The following is a 15,100-nucleotide window of genomic DNA, read 5'->3' as shown; positions in this document are numbered from 1 at the left end:
ATTGTATCAGCAGGACCGTGGTAGTGACTGTCCCCTGTACATGGCACTGGTGATGCCACACCTAGAGTCCTGTGTTCATTTCTGGGCCACTCACACAGAAAGGACTTTGGGATGCTGGAGCATGTCCAGAGAAGAGCAATGGAGATGGTGAAGGGTCTCCAGCACACATCTTATGAGAAGCAGCTGGGGAAAAGGAGACTCAGGGTAGACTTTACTGCTCTCTACAGCTGCCTGAAAGGAGAGTGTAGCCAGGTGTGGGTTGCTCACTTCTTCCAGGTGACAAGAAGAAACAGCTTCAAGCTGCACCAGGAGAGGTATAGACTAGATATTAGGAAAAATTTCTTCATGGAAAGGGTTGTCAAGCACTGGAACAGGCTGCCCAGGGAAGTGGTTGAGTCACCATCCCTGGAGGTATTATTTAAGACACATAGATGTGGCATTTACAGCTGTGGTTTGAAATGGGCTTGTCAGTGCTGGTTAATGGCTGGACTTGATGATCTTAAATATCCTAAATGATTCTATGATTCTACAGTAAAGAGATGTTTTAGGTGGAGGTGGCATGGTGAGTTCGACCAAACTCTAATATGACTGTGTCTAGCTAGTTCTATAGGTTAATTAATCAGGCTGCAGTTAGTCAATAAAGTATTGCATGTAAACATGTCATCGCTGTAAAATACAGGATACCTGTGGGGAAAGGCCTTTGCTCAGTTACTGACAGGAGAAAGGGGCAAAGTCGTTCTATTTTGATCAGCTTAGCTTTTGCTTTTGTGAAGACTTTTGTGAAGACTATTGTGAGGACTTTGGTTCCCTTTTAAGTTGTAAAGGCTTACATCTTTCAGAGACATGATATTAAGCCAAATTTCTAGCTACCCATCTTTGTTGCCTAAAAACATGAGCCTTGTTTCTTTTATTTCTCATGTAAAACATTTTGATAAAGAACAGCTTTCTTCATAAATGACAACTTATTGTGGACATTTTTAGACATTATTAGACTTATTTAGATTTTATTAAATCCTGTGTAACAGTCTCAATGGCAATTAATACATTAGAAGTGTCTCATAGCATGTGCTCTATTAAGAAGATAAAGGTTGGTAGGATATTTGATATACAATGACCAGTATATATCCAATATATGTCCAGTATATAATAACAAGATATGTTGCATCCAATTGCTTTGGCCATCATGCATTAAACATTTTACAGGTAAACGTTAGTTTCTTAATGAATAAGATTCAAAAAAATCTGAAATGTGAACTAATATAAAGTAGAATGTTTCTGTATTGGATAAATTAGAATAAATTGGTTTAAGTATTTGAGTAAAACTTGCCATTTTGATTAGTGTTATGACAAAACAAAAAAACTAACCCTGGTTTTGCACCAAAAAAACCCCAAACAAACAAACAAAAAAAAAACCCCAAACCCCAAACAAACAACAACAAAAACCCCAAAACAAAACAAAAACAAACAAACAAACAAACAAACAAAAAAAAAACCAAACCCAAAAACAAAGAAAAGCAAAGTCTTGTAATGTGTTAAGAAAACCCCATGAAAACAGTCTCAAGGTTAGAAATTTATCATTAAATAATTTTCTTGCTTGCTACATTATGTATAGGCTAGAGCTATTGTTAAGAGAGGCATTCAAGAATTTCAAGAACCCTGTCTCTTCAAAATAAGATGTAAGAGCAGACATTGGCTTGTTGTGGTCAGGGAGAGTAAATATTGGGAAGGAGGTTAATTAGCATGCCAAAAGAACTTTACTAAGATCAGCGGCTACAATGGGGCTGAAAATCTCCAGCTGTGCAGAACCCTCAAGAAGGAGGAAAACATGGTAAATGAAGAATCAAAAAGAGTCCCCTACCAGTTTAATCAAACTCAATTATTAGAATAATTAATGTTTTTTCCAACTGTGTTGCGGAAACATTTCTTAAAAGATGCTGGTGATCTACATAGTAAAGAAAAACAGGAGAGTGTGTTTCAGAGAGAAAATCTAAAAGAATCCAAAACTCTTCTGCTATGTAATATGTTTTGGGTTTCTTTCATGTTATTTTCATTCTTATTCAAAAGAATGAAGAACTAAAAGTTTCATTACATATTTTGTCTTCAACTTTTGTCTGCACTAGAATTACTTGCCCAGGTTAAGTTATACAAGTGAATTTGCAATATTATTCTTAAAACTTTAGGCTTGAAAATGCATTGTGAAATAAGGGCACCCAAACCAAATATACCTTTCATATCATACTATCACCCATAATAGCTTTTGTTGAGCATAACTCAAATTGTTCATCTAGATTTCTTACCAACATACTTGAGCAAACAGGAAAATTTCAATGGGTAAAAATAGCAGCAGTATCACATTCTCTTTGCATATTCTTATTTCTCGTTTTTGCCTGAGAAGAAAAAACATGTGGAAGACCTTCTTCAGTCATATTCTGGAAAACATAAAAACTATAGGGGATATGAATTAGAAAACTGCTGACCTACTCCATAAACTTCTAGAATACCTAATTACAGAAAATGGCAAGAAAGGTGAGAAAAAAAATTAGCTAAGTCAAAGCTCACCAAGAGTACCTGTGTCCAACCCAGCTTCTGAATTGCTTCTATTGAGATTTTATGGTGTGAGATTGTTAAAACACATCACCATCCAACATACAAATGTCAATTTGATGCCCAACATTGTTTGGTACTTAAATAAAACCAGATCTGAAAATTCAGCCACAGCTCTTGAAGCTGATTACTTCTGTATTAGAAGCATGTAAAATGGAGATGCTTAAACTAGGAAAACATCTTCCCAAGGAGATTGTGAATAACACAGGAAGGTCTTAACAGGCATTGCTTTAGATGGTCCATCAATCTTATGATGTTATGACTGTTTGTTCACAGAAAATCTACTGCATACAGTGCTTGATATGAGAGAATGTGTCTGAGACTAGGACACAGGGTGACATTTGCCTTTTTCTGGAAGCTGTGATGTGTGCCAGATAAAACTCCAGAATAGGAAAAGTTTCTGATATTTTATGATCTATTGAGAACAGTCAGATTAGAAGAGTTCCCAATTTATAATGAATAAACTGCATCTAAAAGAATTGATAGTAAGAGATAGAAGATTGTCCTTGGTATCAAGGCACTGCTTATTATTGTGTTGCAAATTTTAACATACAGTTTAAATTGTTCACTAGACAAGAAAAGAATTATGATTTTTTGAACATCAGCAAATAGAAAAATTCATTGCATGCTTTTCTAGAGACACTAAATTAAATTTGAAAATGACAACTTAAAATATTCTGTAGTCAAAGTGGAAAATTAAGATTTTATCTCTAGACAAGGTATTTTTCTTGAATAGGCTTAATTAAATCTGAGTTCCTGAGACTGGCTGGGGAAATTCTTCACTTTGTACTGTATAAAAAGCTAGATCTTTCTGTGTTTAACGCATTTGGATGAAGAATAAATTCTCCTACTTTTGAAGGCCTGAGTTCCAGGATTTATCTTTGTGAATTCCTGTTGCAACTGCTGTGGGTGTTGGGGCTATACAGAATGTCAAAAAGATTAGATGCAGTGTCAGGCAAAGATGTCACACCATTAAGATGTTTTCTGTTTCAGTTGTAAGCCTGTGAGGATTTTGCTTAGACCTGTCTTGAGATGGTCTTCTGCCTCTGATCTTGGACAGGCCCACATAACAATGCCTTATTCTGAAGTGTGTGTAAGCTGTCCATAAAAGCAGATGGATGTGTCCTTAATGCTGACCATCTGAGCTACCATGCTCTCTGGATCTTTGTGGTTTCTGCCTTTTTGACCGTACTTATGTTAGCAGAGATCCACAGGTGTTTAGCAATCTACTCAAATTCATGAGGAATGAGAAATATGAGCACCTTGGAGCATTTAGCCTCCAAGAAAAATATTAAGGACTGAATTGCAATAATAGCAGAAGAATGGGAAAAGCCATAGAAAACAAGTACATTAAACTTGAAGTCTGCAGTGGCCTGAAGTAGAAGATGAAAGTTAAAGAAGAATGAAAGATGAATACTTCAAAGCAGTTCAAGACACAAGTAGCAAAAGTCAAGGAGAAGTTGAGATGCAGCTAGCAAAAGACATCAAGGTTAATAAGAAATAATTGCAAACATAGTATTACTGTAAAGAAGATTAAAGGAAAGGATGAGTCCCATAATGCCATAAGGAGAGAAATGCCATAAGGAGAGAAATGTAAGCAAAAGAAATTTAAAACCTATGCACCAGTCATTAATGGCATGTAGTTGGTTAACTCAGTCATCACAGCAATGACAAGAAAAAGAAAGGGCTTAGATAAGACTTTGTCTATGGCGAATCTATTTTATAATTTTTGATAAAAATGAGATTGTTCTAATCATCTTATGAACTCTGCCCTGAATATTCACAGAATTGTTTGAAGGGGTCTCAGAATTGTTAGTCATCACTTTTGAGAAACTGTAGAGAACAAGCAGGTACCAGATGGCCTTAAAAAAACAAAGCAAATTAAAGGGTTTATTTAAAAAAGGGACCTTCAAAAAAGTGGGTGAAAAAGGGTCAGAAAATGAAACTCTTGTCATTCCACCTTCAATTTCTGGAAAATACAGGCACAGGTAATTCAGCATAGTATGTCTAAATGTGTGGAAGATACCAAAGACAATCAAACCAAAATCATTTATGTGTATGAAGTAAATCCTCTGCTCTGTTCAACAGTGTTCTGGCATTCTAAACACTGAGAATGGAAAAATCTTATAGCCTAATTCAGTGGGGTAATAAAGTGATCAGAGATCTCAAAATCATGGTATAAGATTAAAAGAACAGGGTAAAAATATGGTAATAAACATATCATTGGGACGAAATACAGAGTGGGGTGACAATAGTTTCCAATATGGGAAAGACTACTGATCAGAGAAAAAGAGTAATTTACTCTTCATGTTTTTGGTGAATAGGATAAACCATAATTTATAAGCTTAAATTGCAGTAAGTTCAACTTGTTTCAGGTACTGGAAAACTCAAATTAGTCTAGTAAAACCCACTGATACAGATCAGTGTGGAGTTTCTACCACTGACACACCCCACCAATGGTGATTCTAGAAGTAGATTTGGATTGACATCTGCCAGCAGTGACAAGGAATATCTGGCTTTGCCTGTGGGCAGTGGGATACCTAGGTGTTCCCTTGGGATTCCCTTCAACATAAGTTTATTCAAATATAACAACACAGCCCTTGCAGTTAAAATAGTTTCAAAAAAGGAACTCCCTACTTAATTACCTTAAGTGAACATATCCTTCATTTGCAGGAAGTGAGTAAAGCACTTTTGTGACACAGTGCTCAGGGCATAAATTTCCTTCAGTTTTCTAATAATTTCTAATAATATCTCTTTTCTTCCATCAGTAACCTATGCATACAAACTTTTCTTCCAATATATAACTTCATGCATATGTTACATAATCCCAACACTCTTTCATATAACACAGAGATGTGTACACAAAATACATATTTAAATGTATACTCCCTCTTTTATTCTCTTTCCATCCTCTTCCTTGAGCAACAACCATATTACTCACACCAATATTATAACTTGCAAGTATATTACTAGCTACACCATCTTAATTGGTATCTTCTTGTAGGATGCATCAGCTACTTAGAGGGGAAGACACCTGAAAAGTTATTATTCTAAATTAGTAAGTCTTAATATTGAAATATTTGTTACCAAAAATTTTCAAAATAGATCATATTTTGGAATCAAGAATAAAGAGGTTTTTTTGTTAATAACAACAATGCTTCTTGACTGGACAATGATGAAGAGCTATGAGGCAGAGTTTCTAAACTCTCATTTCAAAATTATGTTCCTGTTACAATCAGTATTATTTTGTTAGCACTGCTGCAGTAACAGATTCCCTGTCATATCTTAAAGATGCTATTGTTAAACACATCAGTATGTAACAATACAGTTACATTTTCTGTAAGAAATGTATGTACTTTTAAAATAAAGAATATTTCTCATGGTGCATAGATTTAATCTTTGAAGAGAAGTGAAATCATTGAGGAAAAGAAAAAAAAAACTTGTTAGTTTTGTATCTTCAAAATGCCATTTCAATCAAGTATCATTGTGTGCTTGAATAAATGGAATTACCAACTTGTTTAAAGTCCTTGATCAGAATGAGGCTCTTAAACCAATTATGTGGAGATCAGAGTGGTTAAAATTATAAGGAATACATTTAGAATTATTAAAGACTTCAAATAGCTTGGTTCAGGCAAAATTACATATAATTGATCATTACTATGTGTTGTCAGTAGAAACTGCAGTGATAGGTGTTGAAGATCACTTTTTAGACAAATTGCAGTGAAACTTCTGTAAAACTCAAACCATAAGAGATTTCCCCTTTCTAAGGATTTTTACTGAATGCAAATCTTAGCCACTTTTATTCCTGTTCTCTAAGTATAGAAAGATGAACAATAACTTAAAAGTACTAACTAATATTATCTGGACGAAATTGTCAAGCACAGGTGAAGCAAACCAGAACAAAAGTAGATCACCATCACTGGGCAAGTGAAAACACAAATTCAGGAATTGGGATGCTGTTAAAAAAGTATAAATAAGTAATTCTTTAAAAAAATAAACCCAAAACCCCAACCCCAAAACCCCAAACCCCCAGCTTTATAGAGAAATTTCTTTGCCAAAGGGCAAAGCAATTTGTAGGAAATTAACGTTAAGACTGACAAATACAAACTGGATTGTCAGAGAATGATTCTGTAAAGCACTGACTCTATAACCCACCCTGAGAACAACATGACTGCTTTATTGATTCTTATTTAGCCTCTGTGCAGTCCCTCTATCCATTTGCTTTGGATTTTCTGATTCATTTATTATAGAATATAATATCATTCTGGATAGGTAGCATTTTTAGAGTCAGGCACATAAATCCTAATCTGGCAATCATCCTCTCTGTCATACGAGTGACAGGATTTTCATTGATTTTAGTGATAGAAGTTTAGGAACAAAATGGCATCTATTATGTACTGTATGATGTAGGTTATTTGATCTAATTAATACTCTACTATGTGTCTGTAGTTACAGTTTATGACCAAAATCAAAACTTGCTAAAATCAGTGGCAATTTCATAATCACTTCTCTTTTTGCACGAAGTGGCATTTTTCTGCCATCAGAGAATCTCTTGATGGACTTGACCGTAGTACCAAGTCTGAAAGTAACTCATATTTGACCACAGAAAATACTTTCAGCAACTACACTGAGAGTGTTGTGTACTCGATACACTTGGCTACCTCGCAGTGGGTTAATCTTGGCTAACAGCCAACATTCACCCAGCTGCTCACAGCCCCTCTCCCCAGCAGGACAAGTATGGGAAGAACTGGAGTGAGAGAGCTCATGGGTTAATATAAAATCAGGAATACTGTTTATCGATTGCTGTTGCAGACAAAACAAACTTGATTGGAAGAAGATTTATTGCCAATTAAAATAAAAATGTAACAGCTAGTTTGAGTAGTGCTAAAGGCGAAGACACACGTTAAAACAACTTTTCTCCCTTCATTTCCCAGGCTCCTCTTCATTCCAGACCCCTTTCTCCCTGACCAGCACAGGGAGAATTGAGGGCACGTACAGTCAGCATGTAACAATTTCTCTTCACTGCTCGTTCCTTCTTACACTTTTCCTCTGCTCTGCCATAGCTTTCCCATCGGCTGCAGTTCTTCAAGAAAATGAGCTCTGGTCTGGGCTTGCCACAGTTTCCCTGGGTATGTCCCTTTGCTCTGGCATGTCTTCCAGGGTCTGAAGTGCTCTGCCATGGAGAGCACCCTCTCATCCCTCTCTGGCCCCGCCGTTCCCTGCTGTTTCTCACCCTTTCTGTCCCCACCTCCTCTCTCGCACAGCGTTTTCTGCCCTTTCTCCGCGATGCTCTCACGGAGGCACCGCCAGCTTTGCCGAACGCTTAGCTGCGGCCGCAGTGTGTCCGCTGTGGAGCTGCCCGGAGCCAGCTGTTCCCAAAACGGGAGAGTCCCACACCTCTTCTCACAAAGGCCACCCCGCAGCCTCTGCCCCACTCCCTCTGCCGAAACCTTGCAGCACGCAGCTAATACAAACCTAAAAAGCAGAGCGTTACTTAAGACTAGGGAATAACGCTAACTGAAAATTAGATTAAAGAGGTCAACAGGACGGCAAATAGAACTTAAACATGGAGGCAGGAATGCTGGATAGGTAATTGAACTATTCCTGCAACTTGCTCAATTCTAAATTAAATTTAACCAATTCGGGAAAGCAATCAGATGTCATTAAAGACTTGGAGTTAACCCACTGTTGCTTTTTAAAAAGACAAAAGTCAGAAAGAGAGGGAAGTGTGCACGATCCTTACAAAAGGGATAGCACGGGCAGGCGGCATCACAATGCGCTTCCAGCAGCGCTCAGAGCGCCCCGCGAGCTCGTGTCTCTCCTTGTCCCGAAGGCGCGGGAAGTTCTATCTGGACGTGACTGCGAGTTTTGAAGGATCGTGTCCGCCTAGGGGTTTTCGCCGGTCCAACTCGGGGTGCGAGGAGCCAACGAAGGCGCAGCGAAGTTCCAGCCGCATCCACCCCCACCTGGAGGAGGCGGCGGCACCGCGCGGCCGCTGCGGGGCCGGGAGGGGCTCGGCGGGGGTGTGCCGGGGCGGACGGACGGACGGGCGGCCGCAGACGGCGGCGCGTGCGGGGAGGGAGCGGGCGCGGGGCCGCCTTTCCGGCCGCGGCGAGGAGCGCGGGTGCGGGGCTCGCAGCAAGGTGACGGGCTGGGCAGCCTTCCCTTCCCCTTCCCCCCGCCGCTTTCAGGTGGGCGAGGGGGTCCGCCGCGGGCGGCTGTCCCGTCCCCCGCCGGCAGCCCCCGGCCGGGGTTCGGCTCCGCTGTGGGTAACCCCCCTGCCCGTGTTTCCTCTCGCCCAGATGCTCACGGCAGCGGCAGCCGTGGTGTGCGTGTGTGCGGCAGCCTGGTGCAGCCCGGCGGCGGCGGCGGCGGCCGGGGGCAGACCGGACAGCGGCAATTTTCTGGACGATAAACAATGGCTCACGACCATCTCCCAGTACGACAAGGAGGTCGGGCAGTGGAACAAATTCCGAGACGTAAGTTCAGCCCTTCCACCCTGCCAGCCGGCAGCCGCGCCCAGCCCGCTCCCGCTGGTTCCGCTCGTGCAGGGTGTAGGGCATCCCTTGGGGAGCGGGGGCGAGGGTACAGCCTCAACTTTCCCCCTTCTCCCCGAATTTTAGTTCTTGAGTAATTGCCTGCGGCGCCTGGGCGAGAAGGATGGGGGTCCCGCCGGGCAGTTCCCGGTGCGCTCCGCCGCGGAGCGGCCAGGACCGCCCGGCGTGCCCCGGGGCCGTGAGGGGCGCCCGGCCCGCACCCTGGGGGTCCTTGGGGGCCGGGCCGCGGGAGCCGCTTCCCGCCCTGCGGAGCGCCGGGCAGTGCAGGGGGCGAGCCGCGTTCGTCCTCCCTGCTCCCGTTTCCCGCCCCGCTTCGGGAAGGGATGCGGTGGGGGCGCGGGGCCGGGGCGGGGGCTCGCCCCGCCGCCGCTCCGCCAGTGCCGCCCGGGACAGAGCCCCCTCCCTCCCCGGGCACCTGGCAGCGGCGCCGGCCGGCACCGCCGCGTCTCGCCGTGCCCTGTCATTAGTGCCGGCAGGCAGGGCGGGGGACAAGGGGCAGCGCTCACGGCCGGGGCTGGCGCTGTCAGGGCTGCGGTGCGCGGTGTCCGGAGCGCCGTGCCTGGAGCCCGGGAGCAGCAGCCCCAGCCTGACCCGAATCTCGTCAGTTACGAAACCTGCCGCTGTAAGGTGGCTCTGTCCTCAGCGTGCTTCGCCTGGGCGCCTAGTTCGGGCTGTACTTGCTGCAAGTTGAGTAAAACGCAACCTATTTTCAAAACCAGTTCACATTTCTTTCAGTGGAACAGATTGTCTTTGAGCATCCAGTATTCTGCGTCCCTTGGTGTCACTTTTAAAAATCCGAATTCCAACCACGCAAAATAATTTTGTCTTTTCTTTACTGTTTAATGTACTGGATGTTGATTCGGTGTAAAGCATTGATTTGGTTTGCAACTTCAGAGGCAACAGGTTTCTTCTTGTTCTACAGCCTACTGGTGACTGCGGTTTGCTGTAGCAAACTGAAGTAAATGTCTCCACGAAGTCTCTTATTTTTCTGAAACGTGGAGTGTCTTGTGATGCATGTATTTTGTAGCTTTATGTCTATGGGATGCAAACTTGACTATTTATCTTAAGCAACTGAAAAAGAGCTACTAGAGTTGTGGGGAAACTTATTTTCACAATAGTTTTTATTAAACAGCATAGTTTTGGTGTTTGAGAGCACTTCCAGTCAGTAGTCAGATATTTTTGTTTGCCTTGAATATCTTAAAAAAATAGCTCAGGTTCATGTGAAAAATACCAGTTCAGTATGCTGTGCACTGGGACCTGTGATTTTTTGGGAAAAAAAAAAAAAAACAGCAAAAATCTGGTGCTGTAGAAATGTTCTAGGATTAAAGGCTGCTGCTAGAAAAGTCCAAAATACATACATCAGTTATGTTTTGTAATTGGGCAAAGTCATTTATGTAAGGACTAACCTGGAAGGCTGAGGAAGCTAAGTGCTCTCTAATGCCCGTCTCCTGGGTGCCCACTGACGTGCACTGTAATATTGGATATTAGCCAGATAATTTATTCTGTGACAAGTAGGTGTCCCCAAGGGTTTTAAGAGTGACTGCTTTGAGGAATACTGCATACTGATTCTTCTGAGGCAATTTGCAAATATGCTGGTTTATTTTTACACTGTGTAAATTTTATAAGGCTGGTGCTTCAGGAAGTGTATGCTTTTATTTCTTGTGCAGCATGCTTATGTCCTATTGATTGGTACCCAGTCTGGAATATTCATTTAATATTACAAGGTTCTCCCTATAAAGCATGGGTAGTTTTCAGTAATTCATAACATGTAACTGTGAACCCCCCTTCAAAATTGTGTTAATCTACCTGTACAAGAATGCATTAGAAAAATGTCTTGTAAGAACACTTATCAAATATCATACTTAAACATAACATGGTGGAGAAGTTTTACCATCCTGCATTTTATATCATTAGTAAATTTATTTGTGTGACTGTAATTTGTCGGTTTTGAAATGTGATTAGCAATGTGATTAGTGATTCCAAAGTGGCCTTCTGTTAAGGAACAGGACAGCAGCATTTGAAACATGTAGGGGTAACTGTCTTGCAGAGTTAAAATCAAGGTATGCACGGCCAGTGTTTGTAATTTAATTCTCTGGTCAGAGTAGGATATTTTTTGCAGGCTCTCAATACCCTACAGATGTAAGGGTGAGATGGAATTCTGGTGTGAAAAGAAGTATTTAAAGGCTTAAGTTAAGACTTAACTGACAGGACTGATTAATGTGAAAGATAATGACCCTGACTTCTGGCTCATTGGCTCAGTTTCTTGAGAGTTTTAGATCACAGTGAGAAAGAACACAGTCATTCAGAAAGGAACCCTTACAGAACCTGCTAAACCAGGGTATGATATTTTATTTATAGAAAGCCAAAAGCCAAGCCACCCCCAAACCTAGCTCCCTTAACATCCTTTAAAATGTCATTTTTTGTCACTAAGTGTTATTAATGTGAGATTACTAGCTAAGATCTTTTCAGTACTTTGTAGAGGCAGAACTGTAGCTGACGCTTCATTTCTTTTGAAAGGTCTTGATCATTCTGACAAATATGTTGAAAATAATGCAGTAGGTGTAGGCAAGAACTGTGCCTTAACATGTGACTGTGGGAAACTAGTGACTACCTACCTTCCCACCTCTTTTTTCTTGAGCAAAAATTGAGAATGGTCTTGTTTCTAAATAGGAGACTTTCCCTCTTAAAGATGGGGGAGATGGGATGTGTCAAATACCAACTCCCTTAAGTTGTATGTGCAAGTCAAACCATTTTGGGTTCTATATGAGGATACATTTATTTTTTGCTTGAAGCATTGGGGAGGAAGAGTTTTCTACCCCATCTTAGTGCTGCTGCAGTCCAGTAGCTGAGTAGCTGCAACTATTCACATCTGTCAGTAAAATAAGTTGCAGGGTTGATGTGTTCATTAAGGTTTTCCAAGCTGCCTGGTTAGGCTGCTTCAGCAGCCGTGGTGTCAGGATGCTGGGAGGTTCTAGCCCATGGGAATGTATGCTCGGTTTATTTCAGGCTTGGGAACTGATGCTTTTCAGTAGATGCTGTTAGGAGTATCTTCTTCACTCATATTTTGTTATGCTGATAATGCTTTGTGGCAATGGCTTTATCTATGATGATAGCACTAGACATTTGAGAAATACGTATACATGTACTGCAGTTTGTCTGAAATAAAGGTTATTACTTTTGAAAAATGTGATCAAGAAATGGCATTACATTTATGCTCTCCTATTTTGAACATCCTAAATCTTATCTAGCAGACTTTCATTATTCATAATACTGTAAATCTGTGGAGAAAAAGAGAGTATTGGAAAATAGCAATTATTTTTCTCTTTCTGATTACTTTCCAAATAGTGGTGGTGTTTTTAATCCTAGAGAAAAACACAGTGGCTTTGTCATTTAAATAGTTTTGTCTTTTTATATCTTTGCAGTCAACTGACTCTAAAGTCAACTGGACAAAATTGCATACAACCGTAGTTGTCTGTTGTATCACTATCTGAAAATATTTCAGGCTTTTTTTCAGAAATTATAATTTTAATTTCTTTAAAGTACAATGAAGAAAGATTCTATAGAGTAACTCATTTTAGTAATTGATATTTGTAAGGTGAATTGTGCATTTGTGTTCATTAAAAAGACTGTATTTTATATGGTAAATTTTATTTGCTGCTGGGAGAGATGTTGGGTATTAACTTGCTTGTTAGTGATATATACCTTTTCAGAGGTCAAAATTTAAGTGATTGCTGTATTTTCAAATTTAAGTTGATAAATGAACTCCACTACTTAACTGTGTCGTAGTATTGCTATGAAATAGTAGGGTTGGTTGATCATTGTAACCAGCTGCATCATAGTATGGTGTTAACTATCATCCCACCATCGTAATGCAGTTATCAAGGGTGCAGAAAGTAGAAGAAAATGGAACAGACCACAAAACCAATCAGCTAGGAAGAGAAAGTTTGCAGTGGCAATACTCCTTTTTACTCTGCTTTGTTGTGAGGTGTTCTCACATTGACCATTGAATGTATTGCCTTCTGCATGTGGTGAGTTTGGGCAGTTTGTGTTGGCGTCCCAGAGGAGTCTTTTGGAAGTATTTAAAGAGTATGTTTTTTCAACATTAGTGAAAACTAAACCTCTGTGTTTGGAAAGGAGATAAATTGACTATTAGGTCTCCATAGCAATTGAGTAACAGCCAGCATTAATTATTCCCTTGTCTGTTTTGGAGGTTGAAGGCTTCTCAAAAACAAACACTGCCCCTCGGTTAAGCTCCATGCAAGCTGTGCATTGCTGTTGTGAGCAGAGCATCTCTGTGTGGGTCACAGCTACATCTTTGTACAACTGAGCAAGCCAAAGGCTCTTTTAAAAAAGGGATTAATCACAAGTGCTTTGTACTTCATTGTGGGATTACCATGTAAATATTTGGAAGGTTTTCATGCTTCCAGTGTGGAGTACCAGTAACTTTACTTGAGGAGGAGGAGGACTTCTGTTCAAAAAGATTTTTGCAATGGACAAGAAGCCCTCAAAGTTTATGGAGGATCCTTACTATTTTAGAGGAAGTCGGTATTTAGGATTGGATAGTGCAGCACTCATGGTCTTTAGCTCATGTGAACTCATTAGCTGTGAAAAAAGGTTTGGTGGTCTTATTTCTTCAGTACTTTTTATGGTTCATGGTAAAAAATCTTATTATTGGGTACAGCAGCTCTTTTGCAACGTACATATGTCATGATCATGACGTCAGGAGAAAATGGAATTGAAAACATGAAAGATGAGCTGCTTTTTTATGTTGCCTTAAACCTACGTTAAACCAAGATCTTGTAATAATGTAAAGTTACTTTTGCAAATAGGGCTTTGAATCTTTTCCACATGCCAGACTGTTAGCTGAAACTGGCACTTCTAAAGTAGTGTCAGTCCCTTTTTTCCATTACTTACTTTGTATGATATGAGTTTTATTAATATGGTGAAGGAGGAAAAATTTTGAAGCCGAGGAGGTCTGACAGAATAAGTATTTTGTACCTTCACCTGTAATTACTGCCTTTGAAATGAAGCTAATAAGGACTTGACTGCTCTTTTTTAAACTGTAAAATATGAGAAAGTGTTAGGAATTTGTATTAATTTTAACTAATTAAGGAAATTTAAAAAGCTATTGAATTGTTCATAATTTCTAGATTGAATGTAACAAATTATAATGGGAAAGAGTAATGGAAATCTTAATTTTTCCTTTCTTCTGTGTTATAGACAAAGGCGTCTAATTTTTATGTGCTTTTAATTCATTCTCGAGTATGGATTCCTGTTTTCTTTTTGCAGGATTGCTTTTCCTATGGTCTGCTTTTGCTGCCTCTTTCTAGTGCCAAATACTTTTTGTATGAAAAGACAGAGTCTACTAATCTCAAACTATTGTTAACACTGAACTCTTAAATGTCTCTTGGAAGGCATTAACTTGGAAGCTCTTTATATAGCTGACGTTTAGAAGTTAAGTAAATGGTAATGTGCTTTTCCTTAGATTGCCCTCATAATCTAAAGTAAAGCTGATAACATTGTTTCATCTTATCTTTATCTCCTTTCTCTGAAGTATAATCTTTATTTTATATGCTGTAGGTTATTTAGTGGCTATGGATACCCAGCCTTCTCTTGTCTTTCCATTAAATCTTATTGGGATTGACTCTAGCCATCTGTGCTTATTATAGTGTAGTATATATAGCTTTGTAATACACAAGTAGATGGTAACACTAACAGAAACTGCATAGGCTATTGGCTTTACAATCAGAAGGGAAAGATGCCCAAGAGGTTTTATAAGGGATGGCAGAACGTAGAAAACAGTGGATTGAGCAGAATTGGAATATTTTTAGACTGATGCCATTAATCCTTTCTTCCTATCTTGCCTGTTTCTATGAATTTGTGGTAATTGAAGCATTTGATGTAATTCTCTGCAGAAGAGTGAAATAATAGCTTGGATT

The 15,100-nt window shown here is 40.1% G+C and overlaps 1 protein-coding gene across 1 annotated transcript in view; it reads left to right on the top strand.

Moving 5' to 3' along the window:
• Window positions 1-8,951: 8,951 nt before the first annotated feature.
• Window positions 8,952-15,100, top strand: part of SPOCK3 (SPARC (osteonectin), cwcv and kazal like domains proteoglycan 3) — a 157,895-nt gene continuing 151,746 nt past the window's right edge. The window contains exon 1 of the mRNA XM_041427939.1: window positions 8,952-9,083. The gene's annotated coding sequence lies outside the window, so the exon portion shown is untranslated. The remainder of the gene's footprint in view (window positions 9,084-15,100) is intronic.

The sequence above is a fragment of the Onychostruthus taczanowskii genome, unplaced genomic scaffold (genome assembly GCF_017590055.1).
Source record: "Onychostruthus taczanowskii isolate IOZ18803 unplaced genomic scaffold, ASM1759005v1 scaffold12, whole genome shotgun sequence".
NCBI classification, from domain to species: domain Eukaryota; kingdom Metazoa; phylum Chordata; class Aves; order Passeriformes; family Passeridae; genus Onychostruthus; species Onychostruthus taczanowskii.
This window is presented reverse-complemented; position numbering and strand designations above follow the sequence as displayed.